The following is a 26,275-nucleotide window of genomic DNA, read 5'->3' on the forward strand; positions in this document are numbered from 1 at the left end:
TCCCACGCATCTACCTCTGCCTTTCTTGTATCTACCCCTGCCTCCCACGCATCTGCCCCTGCCTCCAATATATCTAACCTGCATCCCATGTATCTACCCCTGCCTCCCATGTATCTACCCCTGCCTCCCATGTATCTACTCCTACCTCCCACGCATCTACCCCTGTCTCCCATGTATCTACCTCTGGAGTTTACCTGGAGAGAGTTCCGGGGGTCAACGCCCCCGCGGCCCGGTCTGTGACCAGGCCTCCTGGTGGATCAGAGCCTGATCAACCAGGCTGTTGCTGCTGGCTGCACGCAAACCAACGTACGAGCCACAGCCCGGCTGATCAGGAACTGACTTTAGGTGCTTGTCCAGTGCCAGCTTGAAGACTGCCAGGGGTCTGTTGGTAATCCCCCTTATGTGTGCTGGGAGGCAGTTGAATAGTCTCGGGCACCTGACACTTATTGTATGGTCTCTTAACGTGCTAGTGACACCCCTGCTTTTCATTGGGGGGATGTTGCATCGTCTGCCAAGTCTTTTGCTTTCTTCCCATGCATCTGCCCCTGCCTCCAATGTATCTACCCCTGCCTCCCATGTATCTACCCCTGCCTCCCATGTATCTACCCATGCCTCCCATGTATCTACTCCTGCCTCCCACGCATCTACCCCTGCCTCCCACGCATCTACCCCTGTCTCTCATGTATCTACCCCTACCTCCCACGCATCTGCCCCTGCCTCCAATGTATCTAACCTGCATCCCATGTATCTACCTCTGCCTCCCATGTATCTACCCCTACCTCATGTATCTACCCCTACCTCCCATGCATCTGCCCCTGCCTCCAATGTATCTACCCCTGCCTCCCATGTATCTACCCCTGCCTCCCATGTATCTACCCCTGCCTCCCATGTATCTACTCCTGCCTCCCACGCATCTACCCCTGCCTCCCACGCATCTACCCCTGCCTCCCACGCATCTGCCCCTGCCTCCAATGTATCTAACCTACCTCCCATGTATCTACCCCTGCCTACCATGTATCTACCCCTGCCTCCAACGCATCTGCCCCTGCCTCCAATGCATCTAACCTGCATCCCATGTATCTACCCCTGCCTCCCATATATCTACCCCTGCCTCCCACGCATCTGCCCCAGCCTCCAATGTATCTAACCTGCATCCCATGTATCTACCCCTGCCTTCCATGTATCTACCCCTGCCTCCCATGTATCTACCCCTGCCTCCCACGCATCTGCCCCTGCCTCCAATGTATCTAAACTGCATCCCATGTATCTGCCCATGCTTTTCATGTATATACCCCTGCCTCCCATGTATCTACCCCTACCTCATGTATCTACCCAATGCCTCCCATGTATCTATCCTGCCTCCCATGCATCTACCTCTGCCTCCCATGTATCTACCTCTGCCTCCCATGTATCTGTCCTGCCTCCCACGTATCTACCCCCGCCTTCCATGAATTTACCCCTCCGATGTATCTACTTCTGCCTCCCATGTATCTACCCATGCCTCCCATGTATCTACCTCTGCCTCCCATGTACTACCCTTCCTCTCATGCCTTCTACCCATGCCTCCTATGTATCTGCCGTTGCCTCCCATGTATCTACCCTTGTTAATGAACCACTAGTGTGGCTGCTGGTGGCCTGGGGGTTACTAGTGTGGCTGGTGGTGGCCTGGGCGTCGCTAGTGTAGCTGGTGGTGGCCTAGGGTCGCTAGTGTGGCTGGTGGTGGCCTAGGGGTCACTAGTGTGATTGGTGGTGGCTTGGGGGTTACTAGTGTGGCTGGTGGTGGCCTGGGGGTCACTAGTGTAGCTGGTGGTGGCCTAGGGTCGCTAGTGTGGCTGGTGGTGGCCTGGGGGTCACTAGTGTGGCTGGTGGTGGCCTGGGGTCACTAGTGTGGCTGGTGGCCTGTGGGTCACTAGTGTGGTTGGTGGTGGCCTGGGGTCACTAGTGTGGCTAGTGGTGGCCTGGGGGTCACTAGTGTGGCTAGTGGTGGCCTGGGGTCACTAGTGTGGCTGGTGGCCTGTGGGTCACTAGTGTGGTTGGTGGTGGCCTGGGGTCACTAGTGTGGCTAGTGGTGGCCTGGGGGTCACTAGTGTGGCTGTTGGTGGTCTGGGGGTCACTAGTGTGGCTGGTGGTGGCCTGGGGGGTCACTAGTGTGGCTGGTGGTGACCTGGGGGTCATTAGTGTGGCTGGTGGTGGCCTGGGGGTCACTAGTATGGCTGCTAGTGGCCTGGGGGTCACTAGTGTGGCTGGTGGTGGCCTGGGGTCACTAGTGTGGCTGGTGGTGGCCTGGGGGTCACTAGTGCGGCTGATGGTGGCCTAGGATAACTAGTGTGGCTGGTGGTGGCTTGGGGGTCACTAGTGTGGCTGGTGGTGGCCTGGGGGTCACTGGCTGGTGGTGGCCTAGGGTCAGTAGTGTGGCTGGTGGTGGCCTGGGGGTCACTAGTGCGGCTGATGGTGGCCTAGGGTAACTAGTGTGGCTGGTGGTGGCTTGGGGGTCACTAGTGTGGCTGGTGGTGGCCTAGGGGTCACTAGTGTGGCTGATGGTGGCCTAGGGTCAGTAGTGTGGCTGGTGGTAGCCTGGGGGGTCACTAGTGTGGCTGGTGGTGGCCTGGGGTCATTAGTGTGGCTGTAGGTGGCCTGGGGGTCACTAGTGTGGCTGGTGGTGGCCTGGGGGGTCACTAGTGTGGCTGGTGGTGGCCTGGGGTCATTAGTGTGGCTGGAGGTGGCCTGGGGGTCACTAGTGTGGCTGGTGGTGGCCTAGGGTCAGTAGTGTGGCTGGTGGTGGCCTGGGGGTCACTAGTGCGGCTGATGGTGGCCTAGGGTAACTAGTGTGGCTGGTGGTGGCTTGGGGGTCACTAGTGTGGCTGGTGGTGGCCTAGGGATCACTAGTGTGGCTGATGGTGGCCTAGGGTCAGTAGTGTGGCTGGTGGTGGCCTGGCGGGTCACTAGTGTGGCTGGTGGTGGCCTGGGGTCATTAGTGTGGCTGGAGGTGGCCTGGGGGTCACTAGTGTGGCTGGTGGTGGCCTGGGGGTCACTAGTGTGGCTGGTGGTGGCCTAGGGTCAGTAGTGTGGCTGGTGGTGGCCTGGGGGTCACTAGTGCGGCTGATGGTGGCCTAGGGTAACTAGTGTGGCTGGTGGTGGCTTGGGGGTCACTAGTGTGGCTGGTGGTGGCCTGGGGGTCATTAGTGTGGCTGATGGTGGCCTAGGGTTAGTAGTGTGGCTGGTGGTGACCTGGGGGGGTCACTAGTGTGGCTGGTGGTGGCCTGGGGGTCGTTAGTGTGGCTGGTGGTGGCCTGGGGGTCAATAATGTGGCTGGTGGTGGCCTGGGGGTCACTAGTGTGGCTGCTGGTGGCCTAGGGTCAGTAGTGTGGCTGGTGGTGGCCTGGGGGGGTCACTAGTGTGGCTGGTGGTGGCCTGGGGGGGGGTCACTAGTGTGGCTGGTGGTGGCCTAGGGTCAGTAGTGTGGCTGGTGGTGGCCTGGGGGTCACTAGTGTGGCTGGTGGTGGCCTAGGGTCAGTAGTGTGGCTGGTGGTGGCCTGGGGGGTCACTAGTGTGGCTGGTGGTGGCCTAGGGTCAGTAGTGTGGCTGGTGGTGGCCTGGGGGGGTCAGTAGTGTGGCTGGTGGTGGCCTGGGGGGGTCAGTAGTGTGGCTGGTGGTGGCCTGGGGGGGTCACTAGTGTGGCTGGTGGTGGCCTAGGGTCAGTAGTGTGGCTGGTGGTGGCCTGGGGGGGTCAGTAGTGTGGCTGGTGGTGGCCTGGGGGGGTCACTAGTGTGGCTGGTGGTGGCCTGGAGATCGAAGCCTGGGTGCCAGATGAAGGAGTCTCAGCTGAGCAGAGGCAGAGTCTTTGTTGTACTGTGGTCGAGAGAGGTTGTCTGCCTTGTGGCTCCCGGAGCTCCTTGCCTTTCAGTGTGGAATTTATTTCCCCCATTCATCCCTCGTTTTTGTGTGATACACAGTGTGAGCATTTATATGTTCTCTGAGTTGCCGTCCTCGCGTAGTGCCCGGGGAGGAAGGAAGAGGGTGGTGGTGTATATTAGGGATTTTCGCACAGCAACACTTGAAGCCCTTGTTGCAGTATCTGAGGTTGGCAAGCAGCCCACCCACTGTTACAGAATTTATAGCAAGGTAAGCACATGTCACGTAGGACTTCAGGTACAGCATTCACGGAAAGGTAGGCACTCGTCACCTGGGTCTTCTGTTACAGCATCCCCTCCCCAACTCTAAGGAGATGCCTTGGTATCGGTGAGGGCTCGTGATCCAAGGAACTAGGCTTATTCCTTGCCGTGGGTCAAACCTTATTGCCTCCCATTCCCCAGGCAATGTAGTAACTCGTCGCCTCAGTCTGATACAACATTCACTACAAAGTACTGTAAGCACTGTTTACCCAAGAATTGTTACAATATTCACAGCAAAATAGGCACTTGTTACTCAGGGTTTCTGGTACTCTCCAAGCCTGTCACCTACGTTTTCTAAAACTTTCATAAATACCAAAATTCTGTAAATGTCAAGAGATAAATAAACAGTATATAAAAAGTTTAATATTTCAGTGGATGCAATCTTTGCAGAAGCATTACATAGCTTACGTTTACACGTAAAATTGAATGTGTATATTTATGGGTTAAGATTTTTGTAAACGATTAGCCTTTTAATATTGAATAACCAACCTTCATCTGCTAACATTAGAAGTGCAATGGTATGATTCACCTCACATATACAGTCGTATACACTAGTTTAAAACAATGAAAAAAAAATTTGTATTTAGAAATATAATCATTTGGTTGTCAAATTAATTGAAATGACTGTTAGACAACAGAAAACGAATAAATTGACTGCTAGGCCATATAATTATTGAAGAGTTAATTAGACATGATGAGTAAGATACATGTGCAGCACTTGGTTTCAGCTTCTCTGCAGGTTTCATTAGTCAACTACAAAGAGAATTACATTCCTTAGAGGGGTAGTTTGAGGTAATCAGTTCCTCATCCTAGTTGGGAAACAGTAGATAAAATGAAGAGGTACTTTGTCGTAATCAGTCCTTCAGCATAGTTGGAAGACAAGTAAAGTGAAGAGGTAGTTTGGCGTAATCAGTCTCTCAGCTTATTTGGAAGATAATCAGTCTCTTAGTCAACACAGTTGAGGGATTGATTACCTCAGGCTATCTCCACTTCGTCTCCTGTCTCCAGGATTATAATTAATCTCTCTGTATTCGACTAATAAAGCCTGTTTCGCAGACAATACCTTTCGTTAATAAAGGTAACTAGAGTTACACATGTTTTATTCATCAACATGTTGGTATTGCATTCTATTTATGTGGTAATTGAACGTGTAGGTTACGGAAAAGGCGATTAATTTCATTAATTAGTATCCAGAAAAGAAGTTCGCCTATCACATATAAATTTTATGCACTCCACAGCTGAAAATAAATTTTGTTTGTTAATAAAACCTGTAATTCGACGTGTGAGAATTGTGGACTTTGTCCTTGTGAAATGTTACACTTACTGTTGAAAGAATAAATACTATATATCCCGCGATATGTGCAGTTTGTCTGGTAATTTGTTTTACTGAATGCTCTTCTGTATATGCGAAGTAACTTGGGAGTTATTAAGGATTCCGTATGACAGTTGTGTATAAAAAATTGTGTGGCAACAGTTTAAAGACAATGTATATCAGCATGGCAACATGTTCGTTACCTGTACAGTGCAAACAAAATGTATGAAAAATGTTAGTTAACCATATTCAGATAATGTTTTTATAACATGTTAGTTAACCGTATAAAGACAGTGACATCAGAACATTATTGGTGATACGTAAAATAGACGACGCAATTCAAAAATATACTTGGGTGATGTGATTTCGTGCTGATAGCATCACTAATCCGGTGATATCGTCACTACGCAGCTAACATTATACCTAACTTCATACAAGCATCACACTTGGTGCTGAATCACAAAGGCAGTGTAACACTCAAGTGAATTTGAATGCATCAACACAAAAACAATCAAACATTACTTCCTTGTGGTCAGCCCACAACTGGTTTCACACGATGAAATTACATTACACGGCTTACAGTACACCATGCCATATGTGATGCGTTATCATACATCATACCACAAGCAATGAATACCTTTTGCTTAGTTGCACCAACGCCATACATTCTGCTTACGTTAAACCACAAACAATATACTGATTACGAATCAGCATAAACAATGGAAATAAGTCACTGTCTGACTTTTTTGGGTTATCCTAGGTTCTCTACACATATGCTGCTATGTATGATAATTCTATGTAACTGTATTGTGTATACCTGAATAAATTTACTTACTTACTTACTTAATACACTGATTACGTTACATCACAAACAATACGCAGTGCTTGCTTTACACTCACGTGGCTTTGGTTACACGGTAAACAATACACTTCTTGCGTTATGCCACAAACAATATACTTCCGGTGTTCCACAAACTATACACTTCTGTGTTCCACAAACAATACACTTCTTCCTTTGCACCAGTATTCCTTTGCCAATAATATCCCACTTACGTTACACCACAAACAAGACCTCACCTACTTTACACTATATACTGCTTACATCACACAAACAATATACTGCTTACATTACTCAAATAATAACACTGCTTACGTTACGCCACAAATTCTGCTTACGTTACACCACAAACAATACATTCCCCACACGTTGCACCACGAAGAATAAACTCCCAGTATGTTACACAACAAACAGTACACTCCCCATACGTCACACCACAAACAATACACTTCCTATACGTTACTTCACAAACAGTACACTCCCCATATGTTACACCACAAACAGTACACTTCCTATACGTTACTTCACAAACAGTACACTCCCCATATGTTACACCACAAACAATACACTTCCTATACGTTACTTCACAAACAGTACACTCCCCATATGTTACACCACAAACAGTACACTCCCCATATGTTACACCACAAACAGTACACTCCCCATATGTTACACCACAAACAGTACACTCCCCATATGTTACACCACAAACAGTACACTCCCCATATGTTACACCACAAACAGTACACTCCCCATATGTTACACCACAAACAGTACACTCCCCATATGTTACACCACAAACAGTACACTCCCCATATGTTACACCATAAACAGTACACTCCCCATACGTTACACCACAAACAGTACACTCTCCATATGTTACACCACAAACAGTACACTCCCCATATGTTACACCACAAACAGTACACTCCCCATATGTTACACCACAAACAGTACACTCCCCATATGTTACACCACAAACAGTACACTCCCCATATGTTACACCACAAACAGTACACTCCCCATATGTTACACCACAAACAGTACACTCCCCATATGTAACACCACAAACAGTACACTCCCCATATGTTACACCACAAACAGTACACTCCCCATATGTTACACCACAAACAGTACACTCCCCATATGTTACACCACAAACAGTACACTCCCCATATGTTACACCACAAACAGTACACTCTCCATATGTTACACCACAAACAGTACACTCCCCATATGATGAAAACTCACACTCACACGAGCTTTTAAATCTCTGCACAAAATTCAATTTAAACCAGCAAATAATAGAGCCTACTAGACTGGAGAATACACTAGACCTCATCTTCACTAACAATGATGATCTGATAAGAAATGTCACCATATCAAAAACAATATACTCAGATCACAACATAATTGAGGTTCAGACATGTATGCGTGGAGCCCCAGACCGACAAAATGAGACTAGTCACGAGGGAGCATTCACCAAATTCAACTTCAATAACAAAAACATAAAGTGGGACCAAGTAAACCAAGTCCTAACCGATATAAGCTGGGAGGATATACTAAGCAACACAGACCCAAACTTATGCCTAGAACAGATTAACTCGGTGGCACTCGATGTATGCACAAGGCTTATTCCTCTAAGAAAAAGGAGGAGTAGATGTAAAATAGAAAGAGACAGGCGCTCCCTTTACAGGCGACGGAAAAGAATAACAGAGCGGCTAAAAGAGGTCAATATATCAGAAATGCGCAGGGAGACACTGGTCAGAGAAATAGCAAGCATCGAACTTAAGCTAAAAGAATCCTTTAGGAGTCAGGAATCGCGGGAAGAACTAAAAGCCATAAATGAAATCGAAAGAAACCCAAAGTATTTCTTCTCCTATGCCAAATCAAAATCGAGAACAACGTCCAGTATTGGGCCCCTACTTAAACAAGATGGGTCCTACACAGATGACAGCAAGGAAATGAGTGAGCTACTCAAGTCCCAATATGACTCAGTTTTTAGCAAGCCGCTAACCAGACTGAGAGTCGAAGATCAAAATGAATTTTTTATGAGAGAGCCACAAAATTTGATTAACACAAGCCTATCCGATGTTATCCTGACGCCAAATGACTTCGAACAGGCGATAAATGACATGCCCATGCACTCTGCCCCAGGGCCAGACTCATGGAACTCTGTGTTCATCAAGAACTGCAAGAAGCCCCTATCACGAGCCTTTTCCATCCTATGGAGAGGGAGCATGGACACGGGGGTCGTCCCTCAGTTACTAAAAACAACAGACATAGCCCCACTCCACAAAGGGGGCAGTAAAGCAACAGCAAAGAACTACAGACCAATAGCACTAACATCCCATATCATAAAAATCTTTGAAAGGGTCCTAAGAAGCAAGATCACCACCCATCTAGAAACCCATCAGTTACACAACCCAGGGCAACATGGGTTTAGAACAGGTCGCTCCTGTCTGTCTCAACTACTGGATCACTACGACAAGGTCCTAAATGCACTAGAAGACAAAAAGAATGCAGATGTAATATATACAGACTTTGCAAAAGCCTTCGACAAGTGTGACCATGGCGTAATAGCGCACAAAATGCGCGCTAAAGGAATAACAGGAAAAGTTGGTCGATGGATCTATAATTTCCTCACTAACAGAACACAGAGAGTAGTCGTCAACAGAGTAAAGTCCGAGGCAGCTACGGTGAAAAGCTCTGTTCCACAAGGCACAGTACTAGCTCCCATCTTGTTCCTCATCCTCATATCCGACATAGACAAGGATGTCAGCCACAGCACCGTGTCTTCCTTTGCAGATGACACCCGAATCTGCATGACAGTGTCTTCCATTGCAGACACTGCAAGGCTCCAGGCGGACATCAACCAAATCTTTCAGTGGGCTGCAGAAAACAATATGAAGTTCAACGATGAGAAATTTCAATTACTCAGATATGGTAAACATGAGGAAATTAAATCTTCATCAGAGTACAAAACAAATTCTGGCCACAAAATAGAGCGAAACACCAACGTCAAAGACCTGGGAGTGATTATGTCGGAGGATCTCACCTTCAAGGACCATAACATTGTATCAATCGCATCTGCTAGAAAAATGACAGGATGGATAATGAGAACCTTCAAAACTAGGGAGGCCAAGCCCATGATGACACTCTTCAGGTCACTTGTTCTATCTAGGCTGGAATATTGCTGCACTCTAACAGCACCTTTCAAGGCAGGTGAAATTGCCGACCTAGAAAATGTACAGAGAACTTTCACGGCGCGCATAACGGAGATAAAACACCTCAATTACTGGGAGCGCTTGAGGTTTCTAAACCTGTATTCCCTGGAACGCAGGAGGGAGAGATACATGATTATATACACCTGGAAAATCCTAGAGGGACTAGTACCGAACTTGCACACGAAAATCACTCACTACGAAAGCAAAAGACTTGGCAGACGATGCACCATCCCCCCAATGAAAAGCAGGGGTGTCACTAGCACGTTAAGAGACCATACAATAAGTGTCAGGGGACCGAGACTGTTCAACTGCCTCCCAGCACACATAAGGGGGATTACCAACAGACCCCTGGCAGTCTTCAAGCTGGCACTGGACAAGCACCTAAAGTCAGTTCCTGATCAGCCGGGCTGTGGCTCGTACGTTGGTTTGCGTGCAGCCAGCAGCAACAGCCTGGTTGATCAGGCGCTGATCCACCAGGAGGCCTGGTCACAGACCGGGCCGCGGGGGCGTTGACCCCCGAAACTCTCTCCAGGTAAACTCCAGGTATGTTACACCACAAACAGTACACTCCCCATATGTTACACCACAAACAGTACACTCCCCATATGTTACACCACAAACAGTACACTCTCCATATGTTACACCACAAACAGTACACTCCCCATATGTTACACCACAAACAGTACACTCCCCATATGTTACACCACAGACAGTACACTCCCCATATGTTACACCACAAACAGTACACTCCCCATATGTTACACCACAAACAGTACACTCCCCATATGTTACACTACAAACAGTACACTCCCCATATGTTACACCACAAACAGTACACTCCCCATATGTTACACCACAAACAGTACACTCCCCATATGTTACACCACAAACAGTACACTCCCCATATGTTACACCACAAACAGTACACTCCCCATATGTTACACCACAAACAGTACACTCCCCATATGTTACACCACAAACAGTACACTCCCCATATGTTACACCACAAACAGTACACTCCCCATATGTTACACCACAAACAGTACACTCCCCATATGTTACACCACAAACAGTACACTCCCCATATGTTACACCACAAACAGTACACTCCCCATATGTTACACCACAAACAATACACTCCCTATACGTTACTTCACAAACAGTACACTCCCCATATGTTACACCACAAACAGTACACTCCCCATATGTTACACCACAAACAGTACACTCCCCATATGTTACACCACAAACAGTACACTCCCCATATGTTACACCACAAACAGTACACTCCCCATATGTTACACCACAAACAGTACACTCCCCATATGTTACACCAAAAACAGTACACTCCCCATACGTTACACCACAAACAGTACACTCCCCATATGTTACACCACAAACAGTACACTCCCCATATGTTACACCACAAACAGTACACTCCCCATATGTTACACCACAAACAGTACACTCCCCATATGTTACACCACAAACAGTACACTCCCCATATGTTACACCACAAACAGTACACTCCCCATATGTTACACCACAAACAGTACACTCCCCATATGTTACACCACAAACAGTACACTCCCCATATGTTACACCACAAACAGTACACTCCCCATATGTTACACCACAAACAGTACACTCCCCATATGTTACACCACAAACAGTACACTCCCCATATGTTACACCACAAACAGTACACTCCCCATATGTTACACCACAAACAGTACACTCCCCATATGTTACACCACAAACAGTACACTCCCCATATGTTACACCACAAACAGTACACTCCCCATATGTTACACCACAAACAGTACACTCCCCATATGTTACACCACAAACAGTACACTCCCCATATGTTACACCACAAACAGTACACTCCCCATATGTTACACCACAAACAGTACACTCCCCATATGTTACACCACAGACAGTACACTCCCCATATGTTACACCACAAACAGTACACTCCCCATATGTTACACCACAAACAGTACACTCCCCATATGTTACACTACAAACAGTACACTCCCCATATGTTACACCACAAACAGTACACTCCCCATATGTTACACCACAAACAGTACACTCCCCATATGTTACACCACAAACAGTACACTCCCCATATGTTACACCACAAACAGTACACTCCCCATATGTTACACCACAAACAGTACACTCCCCATATGTTACACCACAAACAGTACACTCCCCATATGTTACAACCACAAACAGTACACTCCCCATATGTTACACCACAAACAGTACACTCCCCATATGTTACAACCACAAACAGTACACTCCCCATATGTTACACCACAAACAGTACACTCCCCATATGTTACAACCACAAACAGTACACTCTCCATATGTTACACCACAAACAGTACACTCCCCATATGTTACACCACAAACAGTACACTCCCCATATGTTACACCACAAACAGTACACTCCCTGTACATAATACCATAAACCATACACTCACATAACCGCACCCTAGAGAATACACACAACATGCATCATACTGTAAGAAATGCACCCGTTTGCCCTCTCGTCACTATATGAAAAAACTTATCTACCTTTCACACTGAAAAAATACTCATAAGACTTCATATCATTTAATTATACAGTATTAGATGTGACTGTTTTTGATTCGGGCAGAAACATCAACATTACCTCCACATTTGACCTCCCTCCCCCATTCCTCCCAATGAATGACATCTAAACGATGATTATAATTTTAAGTTGCTTACTTACGTATTTACCAGGGCAACTCAGAGCCGTTCCGGGTTAAGTAATGAAGATGAATGATACACAAATAACCCGCACATAGGATAAAGAAACTTTATGACTACTTTTCGGTCCGACTTGGACCGATGCTGTGAGGGGGAAAATGTGTACGATGAAGTAGTGAAGTTGAAGGATGCTGTAAAGGGAAGATGTGTAAGATGAAGAGGTGAAGATGCTGTAAAGGGAAGATGTGTAAGACGAAGTAGTGGAGATAAATGCTCTTGTAAAGGGAAGATGCCGGGTTGAGTTGTGAAGATGAATGATATTGGCACCATATTTAGTGCAGGCTTTCAAGGAACCCATTAATAGAGATATTGCAACCCAGCTAATAGAGGTTGTCCAGCTTAAGCTGATAACTGAAACAGCTGTCTACTGTGTTTTTATATTTACCAGAGTAATACAAACAATGCAACACACACACCTAGCTTTTGCTAGTAGGTGTGTTGCATTGCACGGCATCAGACCTACTAACTTTTGCACGTTCCTTAAGTGGATGTGACCTGGATCTGACTAGGTTGGGTCAGTGGTATAAGCTGGTAGGCGACTTGGACCTGCTTCGCATGGGCCATTAGGCCTGCCGCAGTGTTCCTTTCTTATGTTCTTGTATCACCACGCAAACAATATTCTCATATTGCATTACACCTTACACAGTATATTTTCATGATCTCACGCCCTAAACAACACACTGAGTCTGTGATACAAACAATGCATTCAGCTACTTTCAAACAATAACTCATAAGAACATAAGAAAGGAGGCACACTGCAGGAGGCCTGTTGGCCCATACTAGGCAGGTCCTTTACAATTCATCCCACTAACAAAACATTTGCTCAACCTAATTTTCAATGCCACCCAAGAAATAAGCTCTGATGTGAAAGTCCCACTCAAATCCAACCCTTCCCACTCATGTACTTATCCAACCTAAATTTGAAACTACCCAAAGTCCCAGCCTCAATAACCCAACTAGGTAGACTGTTCCACTCATCAACTACCCTATTTCCAAACCAATACTTTCCTATGTCCTTTCTAAATCTAAACTTATCTAATTTAAATCCATTACTGCGGGTTCTCTCTTGGAGAGACATCCTCAAGACCTTATTAATATCCCCTTTATTAATACCTATCTTCCACTTATACACTTCGATCAGGTCTCCCCTCATTCTTCGTCTAACAAGTGAATGTAACTTAAGAGTCTTCAATCTTTCTTCGTAAGGAAGATTTCTAATGCCATGTATTAATTTAGTCATCCTACGCTGAATGTTTTCTAACGAATTTATGTCCATTCTGTAATATGGAGACCAGAACTGAGCTGCATAATCTAGGTGAGGCCTTACTAATGATGTATAAAGCTGCAGTATGACCTCTGGACTTCTGTTGCTTACACTTCTTGATATAAATCCCAGTAATCTATTTGCCTTATTATGTACGCTTAGGCATTGCTGTCTTGGTTTAAGGTTGCTGCTCACCATAACCCCCAAGTCCTTTTTGCAATCTGTATGGCTAAGTTCTACATCATTTAACTTATAAGTACTATAGTTATGGGCACTCCCGAGCTTCAGAACCTTGCATTTATCTACATTGAACTGCATCTGCCACTTTTCTGACCAAGAATAGAGTTTGTTTAAATCCTCCTGAAGTTCCATAACATCTACGTTTGAATCAATTATCCTACCTATCTTTGTGTCATCGGCGAATTTGCTCATATCACTAGTAATTCCCTCATCAAGATCATTGATATATATTATAAACAACAACGGGCCCAAGACTGATCCCTGTGGAACGCCACTTGTTACAGATCCCCACTCGGATTTTACCCCATTTATGGACACTCTCTGCTTTCTGTCAGTGAGCCATGACTCGATCCACGAGAGCACTTTTCCCCCAATGCCATGAGCTGCCACTTTCTTTAACAGTCTATGGTGCGGAACTCTATCAAAAGCCTTACTAAAATCTAAGTAAATAATATCAAATTCTTTATCGTGGTCAACAGCCTCAAAAGCTTTACTGAAGAAAGTTAATAAATTAGTTAGACAAGACCAGCCTCTTGTGAATCCATGCTGAGTATCATTAATCAAGCTATGCTTATTGAGATGGCTTCTTATAATCTCAGCTATAATTGACTCTAGTAATTTGCCTACAATTGAGGTCAGGCGTATTGGGCGGTAATTTGACGGTAACGACTTGTGCCCTGTTTTAAAAATAGGAATTACATTAGCAATCTTCCACATATGACAGGGTTCCCACCCTTACTCCTAATTATTTCTATTGCTGACCTATACCTGCTAATCAGGTCTTCACTCCTACGTCTGCCAACATCGTTGCCTCCAGCACTGAGACAGATAATAGGATTGCTCCCATTACCTCTCATGATGTCATCCAGATGGCTAACAATATCCTCCATCCCAGCCCCAGGAAAGCAAACTCTCTGTCTCCTACTCCTGTCCTTCAAGCAGAACGCCCTATCCATATACCTAACTTGGCTATCCCCAACAACAACAATATTCTTACCTTCCTTGGTGTCGTTCGTCGTGTTGTTCCCAGTAGTCGACTCACATTCGTCGGGTAGCACTGAGAATGTATTAGATGTTTCCACAACAGTTTCCACGGCAGCCTCTTTCTTCTTCATCGTTTCTACCTTTCCATTCGTCCTCTTGATCGTCAACTTCGTTGACCTGAGGACTCAAAACAGGAGGACTACTACGAATCTTCTTGTTTTCCTCGGTCAGTCGCCGAATCTCCACCTTCGCCATCCTCAATTCTTCTTTAAGCTGTTGGTAAAGTTGCTCGATGGAGGGCATCTTGCTTCAATTCGTAAAGAGCGCGCAAACAGGTCTTCACAGAGATAAGTACACGTCAACACTGCGCAAAAGCCAACTCAATCAGGAGCTACTGCGCAGCACGTCCCCACGGCCCAATAGCGATGCGAACTCGGCCGAATTCTCATCGTAAAAGGAATGAGAGTTTCTTTGCCCCTGTTACTGCTGTTCACTAAGGAGTAAGCCTGTACCTGGGTGTTAGAGGGCTTTGGGTGCCATCCTTGGGAGGATGGTTGATTAGTTAGTTTGCTTTAAATTGTTTCGATTACACGAGAGCCATTAAGGATGCATTTAACTTGTTCACCACCAGTCAAGATTATCGTAATACCCAAAATAGGGCTTAACGTTAATTCTGTCTATAAACAGTGAGAGACATACCCCTCTGATTGTATATATCGTGTGCTTGGGAGGAAGAGGCCAATATATCTTATATAGGGCTGGATTTTGAAATGATGCTCACTTGACGTCACACACAAACTGCGCATCTAAGGTCGCATTAATGCTATCATGACGTCACACTAATTATACGCCTTTCTTACATCACACAGTTTAGCACCTACTATAGACGAAGTCAAAACACAAACCATACACTTCTATTATGTCACAACCTACACAGCTAACACTTTAAACTCTACGCAACTGACGTCACGACATGAACATTGCATTTCTGGCATCACACCATACACATTTCACAGCCGAAGTCACCATAAACGTTTCACAGAAGGTGTCACGACATGAATGTGAGCGTAAATACATGTTTATTGTTTTTAATATAGCACAATTACTACTAACTAGGAGTACCGTATCTCAGTGGCTGCGCGATCCGAAAGAAGGGAAGATGGGATGAAAATGTAGAAACGGAAAGCAGGAATACGTAAATAAAGAATATGTAAATAACGCTCTGAAAGTATTTAACCAAGTGAGGATCCGCAGCAATGGATTCAAATTGGACAAATTTAGATTTAATATGAGGATGAGGAGGTACTATTTTGGCAGTAAAATTGTAGACGGGTGTAGTGTCATTGTAGCCAGAAATTTGAGTATACCTGGAGAGAGTTCCGGGGGTCAACGCCCCCGTGGTCCAGTCTGTGGCTAGGCCTTATGGTGGATCAGGGCCTGATCTACCAGGCTGTTACTGCTGGCTGCACGCAATCCAACGTACGAACCACAGCCCGGCTGGTTAGGTACTGACTTGGGTACCTGTCCAGTGTCTTCTTGAAGACAGCCAGGGGTCTGTTGTAATCCCCCTTATGTATGCTGGGAGACAGTTGAACAGTCTTGGGCCTCTGACACTTATTTTGTTGTCTCTTATCGTGCTAGTGGCACCCCTGCTTTTCATCGGGGGGGGAAATATACTGTAGGTTGGACGGGTATATGAGTGAGCTGGGTGTGAGTTGGCCCTGCTTTGCATGGGCCAATAGGTTTACTGTGGAGTTGATGCTTATGTTCATATGTTCTGTTACATAGCCTCCCAACTCCCCGTAGCTCGGTACACAGTATGAGTATGTGGTACAAATTTCTTGTGCAGTCAAATATTATTGTTGAAGATCTGAAGTAAATCAGAGAAGGTATTCACAAGTTATTGTATGGAGAGTAATATTTCTGTTTCATTAATAAATTAGCAAATTAGAACATACACAGTCCATAACTAATTGAAATCTTACACTAAGGACAACCAGCTTTGAAGTCAAACTGAAGAGAAGTTCCTCTGTTATCTCAGAGAGATGTGCTAAGATGCCAGCACATTAATATTCAAACAACTCAAAAGTTGCATTATTAAATTATCAGCTTTGAAAATTTAAGTAAGCAAGCAAATTTTATTTAGGCTTTGGGTACATAAACTTAATTTTCTTTTACAATGATCTTGAAAGCCAACATGTGATGGGCACATAAAAGTTCATTATGTAGATTTTATCTAGTACAAGCCATTAAAGTCAGACACTGATTTATTTCCGATCAGAAGAAACAATTTATTGTAATTTAATATAAACCAATCTTTAATAAAATTGGCACACTAAAACTTAGAGCCTAACATCAAGAAGAAGTTTCCATTGAGGAAAGCACAACATTAAAAATTTGAAGTTGACTAGAAAATCCATTCTTCATTTATTTCACCTAATCCTAAAAGAAATTGCACCTACACAGCCTAAACCCCAAAAATGTCAAATTCACATCGTAAAATGCCATTAAAAATTGATACCATTCAGAATTCTTTAATTTTAATCATGGGAAAACACTAAACCCGTAGGGGTCATATGGCGCCTTGGTAAAGGAAAGCATTCAAATTAGATCCAAGGACGGCAAGTATATGTCTAGTTCCTTGGATCAAGAGCTCAGCATCAGGACAACCCATTTGGGGAGGCATACTTCCGTTTTTTAATGCAGAATAATACCATTTCCAGATTAATTGCTGCAAAATGGCACCTGCATACACCAACATACCAGTCTCTCGTATGCGTAGGATACACGAGTGTCGAAATTTTGAAGCCGATCGGAAGAGCCTTCATAAAATTATCGCTTGGGATCGAATTTCAAGAATGGTTTATTTAAAACCAACCAGCGGACACCTGCGCACTCCATTTGTTGCACGAACTTTCTTCTGGTTATAGTTTACCAGGGTTGAATGAAATTTTGGAGTCGATTGGATAAAGCGTTCCAAAGTTATAAGCGAATGTCTTGCAGGAAGTTAGTGGAAGACAAGAAAACTGTACATAACAGCATGACTGGTTATAACATAAATTCGCACAAAACTATAGTATGTGAGAGCTCTCTAAACTCGTGAATATTAAAAAAGAAAAAACGAGTTTTCAATATTTCTTTATTTTTTCAGTTCTGTTGAAAATTTTCTATAATCGTAAAAGAAAAAAAAATATTTGATTTTGTCTTTTTAAGAAAGTCCAGTTTAATATAATTTTTCTATCAGCTCGTCACATTGACACCTACATAGACTTAAGTCGATACAGAAATACTTCTAATTAAGATACACACCAGCTCTAAGTGTTTGAAGCTGATCAAAAGATCCATTCTTTAGTTATTACATAAAAAACAGTTTATTTAATAAAACTAACCAATTAAAATTGATAAGTTCAACGTAAAAGCCAGTCTTTCATTCAATTAAGCCACCAACACTGACAGTTGAAGACTATAAAATACAGCTTTCCTCCAGTATTTGATCTAAATCCAACGGTTCCAAGTTTAACAACGTCACTAAAATTTCAAATTTACACCTACACATCCTAAACTTAAAAAGGTGTCATCCTTCTTGTCGAATATATCAGCGTTATTATTTTAAAGCATCTAGCAAGAGGCATTCTTTAGTTATTGTCTTCTCAAGAGAGGTTCCTTGATGCTGATGAGAAAATCTTGATATAAGGGATTTAGACCTATGCTCCATTTCATTAAAGCTAGCCTGAGTGCCTTCCATTCCGCCTCCCCCTCCCCCATTCACTGTTTCTATAAATTGTTTAGAAAACCGACAAGTTGATAAATATGACACTTGTGTAACATTTCGGTATTTTAGAAACGTTTCGCCAATCAGTGGCTAATACAACTTCATTCTTCTCTGTATATTTTCCAAATATACATATAAATAAAGTTGACATATAATCTTAGGGCTCCTATTATTTTTTTGGCTCTTGATATGAAGCCAGTAATCCTATTAGCTTTATCGCGAATATTTATGCATTGTTGTCTTGGGTTTTAATTTCTGCTAACCAAAATAAATTTTTTTTTTCATTCAATTTGCTATTTTCATTTCCTAGGATTAGAACCTTACATTTGTACATCTGCCACTTGCTCGATCATAACATCAAACTATACAGGTCAGCCTGTACCTTTCTAGTGTCCACATGAAAAATTATCTGACAGCATATTTTAGTGCCATCGGCAAACTTATTTATATCGCCATTTATTCATCTTTGTCATTTACGTAGATGAATAATACTGACCCCTGTGACACACTTATACACACACTGTTGCCTATCAGTCGACCATGACACGATCCAGTAGGTAATTTCTTTTCCTGTAATATTTACCGCCACTTTCTTTATCAAACTCGTGTGTGGGACTCTTATTAAGAGGTCTTACTGAAGTCCATATACACAATATCGTATTCTTTATTTTAGTCTACTGCCTCGAATACCCTAATGAAAAATGTTAGTAAATTCGGAAGGGAAGAACGCCCTTTTGTAAAACGTATCGAGATTCATTGAACAAATTTTATCTCAGAAGTGGTTTCGAATTGCATCTGAAATCATTGATAACGATTTTTCTCACAACTGAGGTTAGGCTAATTGGTCTGTAATTTGAAGCTAAGGACAGATCTCCCTCTTTGTAAATGGATATCACATTTGCCATTTTCCACTTATTCAGTAAGATCTGCAAAGTTGTCTGAGGACCATACCACTAGTGACTTTGTTCTTACATAATTTATTCTCGTCCTAACTCGTGTATTTATTGGTCTCCGGGATTTCATTTGTATCCTCTCGTGAAAAAAAAGGAAATATGTGTTGAAACATGGTACTTGTACACATTTTTTGTCACTAATAGTAAGTTGATCCGAGGTGCATTTAAATTTGACTGTTCCCTTTTCTTATGCCTGAAGGAAACTCTTTTGGGTTAGTCCCTGATTCCCTTGCAATTTTATATTCTCTCTTGGCTTTCTGTATTCCTCTTTTGACTTCTCTCATAAATATAAAATATTGGTCATTAAGGTGACCCCCTCCTCTTGATTCGCCTGTACCTCTTTTTTTTCTCCATGAGACGTTTTAATCTATTGTTTTTCCATTTAGTTATTAAATTTGAACTAATTTCCCAATTAGGAATATATGCAATAACTTAGTCGGCATTTACAATGCTTTTGAAAAAATCATATTGATAACCATCACCGTCTGTCCAGCCTCACTCTTGATAGTTATCAAGAGTGACTGCTGGAACAATAATGAAGGGCAGTGAGACTAAGTGTGGTAAGAAACACACTGCCACAAGCCTGTTGGAACCTGTTGTGACACATAGGCGTATATTGAAAAGTAGAGCTAACAAACAATTTTAACCATGATATTCATTTTCAGTGACCTAAAATTAATTGGAAATTGCTACTCTGGTCTCGGAAGCATTTTGGTCATTGATCAGTGTAATCCATAGTCAGACTACCCTGATCTACATTACTTAGGTAATCTCTTACATCCATATAATCTTAAGGCAAGGATCCGATGGTACCGGATGAATAGCTACAAATAAGTATACACTTGTTCACATGATTAACATATATATTGGGTGATCTTTAGTTGTGATGTAATGTCAACCCAAGACGGTATTTATTTACAAGGGGTGAATATGTGAAGGCTGTGGAAGGGTGAGTGAGAAGAGATAAAACAGCATAAAACCTTCTCAAGGTTACAAGGCTGTGGGAGGGTGAGTGAAAAGAGATAAAACAGCATAAAACCTTCTCAAGGTTACAAGGCTGTGGGAGGGTGAGTGGGAAGAGATAAAACAGCATAAACCTTCTCAAGGTTACAAGGCTGTGGGAGGGTGAGTGGGAAGAGATAAAACAGCATAAAACCTTCTCATACTCATAAGGTTGTGGGAAGGTGAGTAGGGAGAGGTTAAACAGCATTAAACTATCTCATGATCACAAGGTTGTGGGAGGGTGAGTGGGAAGAGGTAAAACAGTATAAAATCTTCTCAGGGTCACAAGGTTGTGGGAGGGTGAGTAGGAAGAGGTAAAACAGCATAAAATCTTATCAAGGTCATAAGGCTGTGGGAGGGTGAGTAGGAAGAGGTAAAACAGCATAAAATCTTATCAAGGTCATAAGGCTGTGGGAGGGTGAGTAGGAAGAGGTAAAACAGCATAAAATCTTATCAAGGTCATAAGGCTGTGGGAGGGTGAGTAGGAAGAGGTAAAACACTATAAAACCTTCTCAGGGTCACACGAGAAGACCATGCAAAGTTTGGGTAGCCTGGCTTCAGAGGTCTTTACTTGAATCAAGAGGAGAGACAGATACAGACAGACTTCACCCCCCACACACACAAACAATCGGACGAGGACCAGGCAGAACTACAAAGGGATCTGGACAGGCTGCAGGCCTGGTCCAGAAACTGGCTCCTGGAGTTCAACCTCGCCAAGTGCAAAGTCATGAAGATTGGGGAAGGGCAAAGAAAACCACAGACGGAGTACAGTCTAGGGGGCTAGACACTACAAACCTTACTCAAGGAAAAGTACCTAAGGGTGAGTATGATACCGGGCACATCTCCTGAGGCGCACATCAACCAAATAACTGCTGCAGCTTACAGGCGCCTAGCAAACCTAGGAACAGCATCCGATATCTTAATAAGGAATCGTTCAGGACCCTGTACACTGTGTACATTAGGCCCATATTGGAGTATGCAGCACCAGATTGGAACTCGCATCTAGCCAGGCACATAAAACTAGAGAAAGTGCAAAGGTTTGCAACTAGACTGGTTCCGGAGCTAAGGGGTATGTCCTACGAGGAGAGATTAAGGGAAATCGACCTGACGTCACTGGAGGACAGGAGAGATAGGGGGGATATGATAACGACATACAAAATACCGAGAGGAATCGTCAAGGTGGACATAGTCCGGATGTTCCAGAGATGGGACACAGCAACAAGGGGTCACAGTTGGAAGCTGAAGACTCAGATCAATCACAGGGATGTTAGGGAGTATTTCTTCAGTCACAGAGTTGTCGGGAAGTGAAATAGTCTGGGAAGTGATGTAGTGGAGGCAGGATCCATACATAGCTTTAAGAAGAGGTATGATAAAGCTCATTGAGCTGGAAGAGTGACTTAGTAGCAGCCAGCGAAGAGGTGGGGCCAGGATCTGTGAATCGACCCCTGCAAACACAACTAGGTGAGTATACACACACACACACACACACACACACACACACACACACACACACACACACACACACACACACACACACACACACACACACACACACACACACACCCTAACAGCCTAAAGAACTAAAGAGCAATGTGGGCATGACATCAGAAACTGCTACCTCAGTCACAAGTGAGGGGACTGTAGGGAATGAAGGAGTAAAACTGTATGCGGAGGCCCTGTCAGACCATCGTGGAGCCTAAGAAAAAAAGAGGATCACATCAGGAACAATCGAGGGGACTGTAGAAAGTGAAAGAGTTAAGCTATATGTAGAGGCCGTAACAGACCACAGTGGTGCCCAGGGAAAGTTGAAAAGGAAAAAGGACAGACCACTGGGTCCAGGAACAATGATAGTGAAGAGATTGAAGAAAGGAAAGCTGCAATGGAGGCAGCTAAATCGAATCAGGGGATACATAGGGATATGCAGTGGAAGAATGAAAGTGAGAGATCAGTCTTTGTTTATGGGCTCCAGGAAGTTGAAGGGGAAACTTAGGAAGCAAGAAGACAAGGGGAGAAAAAAGCAATTGAAAGCATGAAGCAATAGGAGATGACATGGCCCAACTGGAAAATTTTCTGAGAATAGGGGGATTTGCAAGAGGAAGAACCCTGCCAGTCAAAGTGATTTTCAAGGCAGAATCAGCTTGAAACAGGATCCTGCAGGAGAAAGCATGACTAAGGGACATGTCAGCATATTGAAGGGTGTATCTCGACCGTGACAGAACACAAGAAGAAAGGCAGAAGCTGAAAGAGAGGGTACAAAGACAAAAGGAGGAAAGAGAGGCAAAGATGGAGATGGACAGGAGAACCTAGACTCAGGAGTAAGATCAAATACAACCTCCCTCACAACCGTCTACAGAAGCCCCCAACTCTGACAACCCCAATGCAACCAAACAGTCTAACCCAAAACCGATATGCTGTGCCCAGTGCCCCACCCACCTCATTACAAACTCCACTTTCACAGCAACCCCCCATAGTTCCTCGTCAGGTCTCCCAGTTCTCCAACCCCAGTGTACCCCCCAGACCACAGTTTTAGAAGAGAAATTGAAGGTTTGGTATACAAATGCAGATGGAATAAATAAATGTGAGGAGTGGCATGAAAGAATCAAGGAGACATTCCCAGACATAATAGCACTCATAGAAACGAAGCTCACCAGAATGATAACAGATGCAATCTTTCCACCTGGATATCAGATACTAAGGAAAGATAGAGGAAGCAGAGGGAGAGGAGGAGTTGCTCTGCTCTTTAAAAACTGGTGGGGATTTGAGGAAATGAATGGAATGGGTGAAAGGGACTACACAGTAAGAACAGTACAGTCTGAGGGCCATAAGGGGGTAATTGCAGTGATGTACAACCCTCCACAGAACTACAGGAGGCCAAGAGAAGAATACGAAGAGAACAACAGAGCAATGACACACTAGTCAAGGTGGCCAGAAGAGCTCACATGGGTAGAGCAAAGTTACTTGTTATGGGTGATTTCAATCACAAGGAGATTGACTGGGAAAACCTGGAGCCCCATGGGGGTCCTGAAACATGGAGAGCCAAGATGATGGATGTGGTACTGGAAAGCCTCATGCATCAACATGTTAAGGACACTGCCAGAGAGAGAGAGAGAACAGTGAGCATGAACTAGCAAGACTGGACCTAGTATTCACCTTGAGTAGTTTGGACATCGAGGATATCACTTACAAAAGGCCCCTTGGAGCTAGTGATCACGTGGTTCTGAGCATTGATCACATAGTTGAGCTACAAGTGGAGAGGATAGCAGGAATAGGACGGGAGAAGCCAAACTACAAAAGGGGGGACTACACAAACATGAGGAACTTCCTGCAAGACGTTCAGTGGGCAAGAGAATTGGCAGGGAAACTAATAAAAGAAATGATGGACTACGTGACAACAAAATGCAAGGAAGCAGAGGAGAGGTTTGCTCCCAAGGGTAACAGAAATAATGGGAAGACCAGAATGAGTCCTTAGTTAACCCAACAGTGTAGGGAGACAAAGGACCCAGGAAAATAAAGAGATTAGCCGAAGAGCCAGAAATGAATATGCACAGATAAGAAAGGAAGCTCAGCGACAATACGAAAATGACATAGCATCGAAAGTCAAGTCTGACCCAAAGCTGTTGTATAGCCACATCAGGAGGAGAACAGTAGTCAAGGACTAGCTAATCAGGCTGAGGATGGAAGGTGGGGAGTTCACAGTAAATGACCAAGAAGTATGTGAGGAGCTCAACATGAGATTTAAAGAAGTATTTACAGTGGAGACGGGAAGAACGCCAGGAAGTCAGAATAGGGAGGTGCATCAACAAGGGATACACCAACAAGTGCCTGATGAAATACACACAACCGAGGAGGTGAAGAAGCTGCTATGTGAACTTGATACCTCGAAGGTGGTGGGAAGGGACATCTCTCTGTGGGTCCTTAGAGAGGGAGCAGAGATGCTGTGTGTGCCACTAACAAAAATCTTCAACATATGCATTGAAACTGGGCAACTACCCGATGTATGGAAGATGGCAAATGTAGTCCCAATATTGAAGAAAGGAGACAGACACGAGGCATTAAACTACAGACCTATGCCACTGGCGTGTAGAGTATGCAAAGTCATGGAGAAGATTATCAGGAGGAGAGTGGTGGAACACCTAGAAAGAAACAAGCTTATAAATTACAACCAGCATGGTTTCAGGGAAGGAAAATCCTGTGTCACTTAGCCTACTGGAGTCTTATGACAAGGTAATGGAAGTAAGACATGAGAGAGGTGGATAGATTGCATTTTCTTGAATTGCAAGAAGGCCTTCGACACAGTTCCTCACAAGAGGTTAATACAAAAGCTAGAGTATCAGGCATGCATAACAGGAAAGGCACTTCAATGGATCTGAGAATATCTGACAGGGAGGCAACAACGAGTCATGGTACGTGACGAGGTGTCAATGTGGGCACCTGTGACGAGCGGGGTTCCACAGGGGTCAGTCCTAGGACCTGTGTTGTTTTTATATATGTGAATGACATGACAGAAGGTATAGACTCAGAAGTGTGTCTGTTTGCAGATGATATGAAGTTAATGAGAAGAATTAAATTGGATGAGGATCAGGCAGGACTACGAAGAGACCTGGACAGGCTACAAGCCTGGTACAGCAATTGGCTCCTTGAATTTAACCTTGCCAAATGCAAAGTCATCGGGGAAGGACAAAGACCGCAGTAGAGATGTATCGGATGTGAAAGTTTAGATGTCCGCGGATGTGGATGTGTATGAGGATGCATATGCTGATATCTGTTTACAGTAAAATGCGGATGCGGATGCGGATATCTGATACATCTCTAGACTGCAGAGAGAGTATAGTCTAGGTGGCCAAAGACTGTAAACCTCACTCAAGAAAAAAGGTCTTGGGATGAGTATAATCCCGAGCACATCTGAGGCGCACACCAACCAGATAACTGCTGCAGCATATGGGCGCCTGGCAAACCTAAGAATAGCGTTCTGATACCTCAGTAAGGAATCGTTCAAGACTGTACACCATGTACGTCAGGCCCATATTGGAGTATGCAGCACCAGTTTGGAATCGACACCTGGTCAACCACGTCAAGAAATTAGAGAAAGTGGAAAGGTTTGCAACAAGACTAGCCCCAGAGCTAAGGGGAATGTCCTACGAAGAAAGGTTAGGGGAAATCGGCCTGACAACACTGGAGGACAGGAGGGTTAAGGGAGACATGATAACGACATATAAAATACTGCGAGGAATTGACAAGGTGGACAAAGACAAAATGTTCCAGAGATGGGACACAGAAACAATGGGTCACAATTGGAAGTTGAAAACTCCGATAAGTCAAAGGGATGTTAGGAAGTATTTCTTCAGTCATAGGGAAGTGGAATAGCCTAGAAAATGACGTAGTGGAGGCAGGAACCATACATAGTTTTAAGACGAGGTTTGATAAAGCTCTTGGAGCAGGGAGAGAGAGGGCATAGTAGCGATCATTGAAGAGGCGGGGCTAGGGGCTGTGACTTGACCCCTGCAACCACTAATAAGTGAGCACACACTTGAAAAAAGTTATTTCAAGTATAAATAAACAAACTCTTATTAACAAAAATCATCGTAGCATTAATTGATTGATTGGTCACAGTACTGGAACACTCAAGTCTGCTTCTCAGATTGACCATAATTCATGGGAGTCTATGAGTGAGGTCTACAGCAAGTGTAATCATGATTCATGGGTTCT

At 44.2% G+C, this 26,275-nt stretch overlaps 1 protein-coding gene across 1 annotated transcript in view; it reads left to right on the forward strand.

Annotated features, from left to right (window-relative positions):
* The first annotated feature begins 3,812 nt into the window (after positions 1 to 3,812).
* The window catches only part of LOC128698156 (uncharacterized), a 542,913-nt gene continuing 520,450 nt past the window's right edge, over positions 3,813 to 26,275 (forward strand). The window contains exon 1 of the mRNA XM_070098656.1: positions 3,813 to 4,122. The gene's annotated coding sequence lies outside the window, so the exon portion shown is untranslated. The remainder of the gene's footprint in view (positions 4,123 to 26,275) is intronic.

This window comes from Cherax quadricarinatus, chromosome 63 (genome assembly GCF_038502225.1).
Source record: "Cherax quadricarinatus isolate ZL_2023a chromosome 63, ASM3850222v1, whole genome shotgun sequence".
NCBI classification, from domain to species: domain Eukaryota; kingdom Metazoa; phylum Arthropoda; class Malacostraca; order Decapoda; family Parastacidae; genus Cherax; species Cherax quadricarinatus.